We start from the raw sequence: 6,653 nt of genomic DNA, 5'->3' as shown, positions 1-6,653 counted from the left end.
CAATACCATGGATAAATATCATGGCTTATCAATACTATATGTCCAATAAATCATGAACCATTGATTCACCCTCACTTTATAGGCCTTGTTACAATAACATGGATAAATATCAAGGCTTATCAATACTAAATGTCCAATAAACCATGAGTCATTTCATATGGCACTCGTTATTATGACATTTTTTAAATTAATTAGTTTAATTAAAAATGAAAAAAGGGCATAACTAATTTGGATATAAATCTTAACATTTTATTTTTGTATACAACTAAGAATATTTTAAAATATTTTTTGGATGTTAAATTCACCTAATAATTATTGATAATTAAATTAAATTATGGAATCCCTATTCCAAAATAGGCACATGCCTCTGCGTTGTTTTGTATTGATTAACCTCAATGTCAAAAAATAACAAATGCTTCAAACTAATAATTCTGTCGTAAGGTGTTTCGTTCAAGAAGAACTCCCCTATGTGCTTAGGGTGTTTCCCTTTGAGAAGAACTCCCCCATGTTCCGTTGTATATCGTCTTGCGTCATTGACCTTATGTGTTAGATGATTAAAATAAATTTCGTTGTTGGATCATCATAAGCAATTACAGTAAATGCTGCACTAGAAATTCATTATAGTAATGACCCATGCCACTTTAAATCCCGAGAGATAGTAAAAAGGTGGGAAGGGATGCTTCCCCTGGTTTGCTATGGATTTAGTAGGGAGGGCTCTCTTCCTATTCTTTTGGTTCTGATTTTTCCCAGCCCCTTGTTTTCTAATGGCAGCAATGTAGGCATTGTTGTTGCACCTATCTCCTCGTCTGTTTCTCATTCTTTTGTGTTGTATAGATTGGAGTGGTGGGTAGCTCCATATTGTGTGGTGAATTATAATAGGAACGAGGTTCTTCAACATCATGGTTATCATAGTCTTCTTTATGAAGAAATCAATTTGATGAAGCTCATCAAGAAGGTGGTTGGATCCAAATATTTAGGAGGGTTGGGAATGTCGGCACCACTTATTATTAGGGTTCTTAATGTGCTGAAGCACAGGCTGGAATCTCTACAATTGACATTTGATTCTGCAATGTCAATTAAGTCGCATGAGTCTTGTTTTCAAGGGTTTTATCCTATTAAATGCAATCAACATTGATATGTTGTGGAGAACGTTATGGAGTTTGGGCTAGAAGTTAGGACAAAACAAGATATGTTGCTAGCCATGGCTTGCATGTGTAAATAAATCCCTAAGGCTTCTCTTGTCTATAATGGATACAAAGATGAAGAATATATTTCACTGGTGCTTACTACCATACCCTTGAATTTTAATTGCATTATTGTGTTGGAGAAAGAAGAAGAATTTTATTCGATGCTTAGTGTGAGCTGCAAGTTAACTGTGAGGCCTATTATTAGGGTTCAATCCAATTTCAGGACAAACATGGTGGCCATTTCGATGCTACATCTGGTGAGAAAGGAATATTTGGGCTCAGGAGTTTGGAAATTGTCGACATCATTTGGAAATTATAGAAATTGGGGATGTTGGATTGTATCGAGCTTCTTCATTTCCATATTATGTCTTAGATCCCATGCATTGAAGTTCTTAATGATGGTGTGAGCGAAGTGATGTATATATACTGTGATTTTGTTAAGTTGGGCACTAATATGAAGATCATTGACATTGGAGGAGGGCTTGGTATTGATTATGAAGGTACCAAGTCTTCTTGATCTGATATGTTTGTTGCTTACAGTTTGGAAGAATATGCAGCGACTATGGTCAAGGAAGTCCCTGTGGCCTGTAACCAGAAAGGGGTAAACCATCTCATCACATGCAGTGAATGTGGGAGAGCTCTGGTTTCACACCATTCTCTTGTGGTGTTTGATGTTGTGTCTGTGGATGAAAAAAAGGACTTTGTATTTGCAGTGGTGGGTAGAATAGTTTTGAAGCCTCTAGTGGAAAATTTGCATAAGGAATTAATGGGTGAGTATAAGGCAGTGATGGCTTATATTACCATGGGGGATTGCCACAACAGTAAAATCCACATAGAACATATGAAAGTAAGGTGCCTATATTTATTCAAATAAGCGCGCCCGAGGCCTTTAACCTTGGCCACTGTAGGCGGGAGGTGTGATCTTGTATCTTCTCCTGTTGTCGAAGGGCCCGCCATGTTTCACATAAATCTATCAATATTCAAGTCAATTCCTTCCTTCTGGGAAATTGGCCAGTTGTTTCCAGTGATGCCTATCCAAAGGCTGAACAAGCGACCCACTGTGTGTGGCATTCTATTGGAGCTCACATGTGACCGTGATGGAAACATGGACACTTTCATATCTGATGATGACAGTGGTGGAACCTCAACCAATTTTCTTAATTTAATGATGCATGAACCCATAATGATGTTCGGTTGTCTCAAGCATCACATTGAGGTCCCCCTGCACTTGGATGAAGATTGTAACTTGGACTTTGCCATCTCTATCCTTATCACCATTCCTTCCACATTCAACTCTCTGTTATACCTCTCCTCCTTATCATACGCCTCTTCTTTCTTCAGTGATGATCATGAATAATCCCATGACTAGGACCATGACCATGACCATGATACCTGATAACCCTACTCTAGGTTTGTTGATAAAAATCAACCATTCATTTCCCCTAAATTTTTAGTTGGATTAGGTATAGTTATATATGTAAGTTATTTCTTCATATGTAGAGGGTAATTTATAGCAGCATCAACAACAACCATGTTTTGAACTTCATTATGGAATGAGAAAAAAAAAAAATTGAGATGTAAAGTCATTTCTTAGTGTTAATTGTACATGTGATTCTGTAGTTTCTGAATGGTGAGTTCATTTTATTTGGTTTTAACCCATATTTAGAAGGTTAGAGGTACCTCTCTTGACTGTTTTGATAAAAATACAATCTTTATTTTCAATCTCCCATTTTAAAATGTGAATTTCTAACTGAAATGGACGTTGGATTTGCCAAAATAGGAAAAATAGTAACGACCCATGGTGGGCGATTTACCTTCTAGGACTAGTCCATGCTCAAAGGCATTATATGGCTCCTGGGCATTACATGGCTCATTGGAGGGGTCAGAGGAAGCTCACCTATCATCAATGCAACTTGCCCAATATGAGTCATTGTAGCCAATCAACTCCAGATTGAACCATTATTGGGCACACTAGTAGATTGAACGTGGTTAGAGTAGAACATCTCCTCCTTCTCCCTCCTTTGGTATTATCGTCGGCTTATTCATTGGTATCTTTCTTTATATATTGTATCAATTTACAAGTTGTATATTTTGTTTGCCTTTTATCTTATTTATGAAAGAATCAACATGAATTTTCGAATCACCTTATATGTAAAATACATTCCAAATGAAATTCTTCTTGCGGGTTGATAATCTTATTGCAAGAACTTAGGTCATAATGAGCTTAGATCACTAGGAACTATGAAAGATGGGTACTGTAATAGACCTAATCATTCAGCTTGTAGGAAACTACCTTATTGTGTACTTTGATTTAAAAGCCAAGAGGTTTGAAGACCATGCAACATCAAGAGATTGATTTGGATTGATTTGTTGTCATGATAATTGCACCAATCTACAACCAGTGATTGACTGAGACAAGACCATTTTTAATACACAAGATGTGCAACTTGACCTGTCTTTACATGTCCAAGACACTCGAAATATTATATTCCATGACATTTGAAATATGAAACTTAATTGTCCAACATAAATGTATTTTAGGGGCAGTGTTTGTATAATCACTCACATTTACCTTAGCTGTTGACTTTTTCTTTTTAAGTGTTGATTTGTTAATAAAAAAATTTGAGGATGCTCCATTTTGTGTAATTTGTTGGATAAATTCAAAACAAAGATAGGTGTGGAGCATGTTCTTCAAGACATAACTACTAAGGTGTTGATTATGTGGCATTTAACAAATTTATAATTAAGAGATGACCAATATTATTTTTTTCTTTATATGTTGCAATGATTTAATATTGGAGATGTTGAGGAGGAAATGAGGACAATATGATCATCACCAAATCCATTTATGATCATGCCCTGATGATGGCATCACAAATAATAGAAACTCGTTGTGTTGTACCATAACCCTGCCAACATCAACCCATTGTCAATTAGAGTGGAGGAAAATGTTTGTTTTCATAGAATGGTATGCTAATATCTTCAACAAAAAACCTAGGGGATAGGTTGTACCTTCACTTTTTTCTAGAGAATCCTTATGGGTTTTAGGAAGGGAGGGTTTTTCTCTTAGTTAAACATTAATGAATATCTATTGGTTAATAGTGACAAGCCCATCACAACCTACCTATATGAGGGCATGAATAAAGTCACAATGAATCTAGCCCGATAAGGAGGAAAATCTCATGTATCATGGGATTTTCTTCATGATTTACTTGTATGTGAAGGATCATGCCAAATCCAAGGGTACATGTGGCCATACAAATTTTAAAGATGTATAAGAGAGTTGTAAGATTAGATGCATATGATATAGTAGTTGAAGGAGAATTGCAATTTCAGATAAACAATTTGTTGTAAATTTCATATTTGTAAAGATTCAATTATCAATTTCAAAGTTCAAACTTCACATTTTAAATTTCATTAATTTAATTTATTTACTTGATTGAAAATATTTTATAAATTAAAACATAATAATTGTTAAATGGAATTGGGGTCTCCATTTATGAGGCATGTGTGGAAACATGTTGTAAAGTTAAATTCATTTATTACCTATTCTTAGTAAGTAATTCATTTTGCAATGGAAACAAGTCCAAACTAGGCAACATCTATATCACATAACATATCACATTTTTTTAATCTATTCTATTATTCCATATGTTATAGTCTTATGGATTTTCCTTCCCAACATGTGGGCAATGGCTTGTGGTAGATTCAAACAACGTGGTAATATAATAGGTCAAACAAAGTTTGTCGTCTAACCAAGCATCAGAATTGCTCTTATGGTCAAAAGAGGCAGAATCCGGCCAAAACAATTCAACAAATCTCATAGTAGTAGTGTTTGAATCATTTTTTTTATGGTGGAAATGGATTTGACACCATCAAAAGCATTTAAAGCACCCAAAATCTTGAATTTTAACAACTATAACCTGGATTTACAAAAATCTATGCCAGATTTTATCAAAATCTTTCCAAAATTCCATGATTTTTAAAGCAAATTTGCTAACTCATTAGAATACTGCTAAACATTGGGCTTACCATTTTTGGCTTCTTCTCTTTTTTTATTCCACGTGAGGAGTTTTTGATAACATTTTGGCACCAACTTCGTGGTGGAGTTGGTGATAACATTTTGGCACCAAGTTCGTGGCGATCTCCCCATTGTCACCTTTGACATAAATGGAGCTATCAGGTAGTCGTTCATCTCAGCAAGAAAAATCTGGCACACAATCCCAAATCAATGACATAGAGGACAATTCATGTAAATGAGCCAATCATGTCACATACATATAAATAGTGTGGAAATATCAGCGATTCGTTCATCTCAGCAAGAAAAATATGGCACGCAATCCAAAATCAATGACATGGAGCACAATTCAGGTAGATGAGCCAATCGTGTCAGATACATATAAATAATGGATTGTAGATGTTTTTAATTAGTTTTCCTATAGTGGGGGGTTGTAGTGGGGGCTTCTTGTTTTTTGAACATTATGTTTGGTTTCGAGATGTCTATTTCTAGGGAACTATCCTTGCTCACCCTTGGTTGGCTATATTTCTGAAGATAGAGGTTGTAACTTCATCACCATTGCATCTTTTTATATAAAAGTATTTTTTCTTCTGAATAAAAGATGTTTTTAATTAACTGCCACATTCATTTTATAATGTTATTCCACATACTAACGAAACAAATCCCTTGCTACATGAAACCAGAACCCTTGCCTATGTTATTCATATGTTAGGTTGATAATCAAACTTCCTAGTACAGAGCGGGCGAATTGAATAGGAAAAGAATTGGAAAGAAAAAGGACCAGCGATTCGTATTCTAATGCATTGGTATCCGTAAAATATATTTACCATGTCATAAACTCAAGTGCAACAATGTTTTAGAATTTGTTGGAAAGGCATAGGAGACAAAGCATAAATTCAAACAAAACACGAGTTGTTTCTCTTCTATTAATCACACGAAACATGATGCTTACAATGAACCCGGTGAAGGGTATTTATCCTTTTCGTCTAACGACTCACCTTGACATGCATGCACATGCAACCACACATCTATCACTTAACTCGACTTGACTAAAACTACAATACTCAATCACTCAATTAAGTGACTCTTTATGTTTAGCTAACTACTCATGCAGGAGTAATTATCTTATTTTAACACACCCCCTTAATTACGACTGCTAAACTAAAACATGACTCATGAAAACTCAAACATTCCTATTGGTCTATGTCTCAGCTAGGCTTACAACACCCAAGTTTCTTCTCTGAAACTCAAAAACATCTTATGCTAATGACTTAGTAAATATATCAGCCAATTGATCACCAGATTTACAAGGCTTCAAGTGAACTTCTCCGTTTCTCACAAGTTCTCTAATAAAGTGATATCTAGTATCAATATGCTTGCTCTTCTGATGAAACACACTATTCTTGGATAGTGTAATCACTGAGGTGTTGTCAAAATATATTGTTGTT

General features: G+C 35.2%; 1 pseudogene; it reads left to right on the top strand.

Annotated features, from left to right (window-relative positions):
- Positions 1-676: 676 nt before the first annotated feature.
- Positions 677-2,544, top strand: LOC149158365 (arginine decarboxylase-like; annotated as a pseudogene).
- The last annotated feature ends 4,109 nt before the right edge of the window (positions 2,545-6,653 follow it).

This window comes from Pinus tabuliformis, chromosome 5_2 (assembly GCF_031772625.1).
Source record: "Pinus tabuliformis cultivar Carrire ecotype Pingquan chromosome 5_2, CPIR1, whole genome shotgun sequence".
NCBI lineage: Eukaryota > Viridiplantae > Streptophyta > Pinopsida > Pinales > Pinaceae > Pinus > Pinus tabuliformis.
The sequence above is the reverse complement of the archived record's forward strand: the minus strand, read 5'-3'. Positions and strand labels throughout refer to the sequence as shown.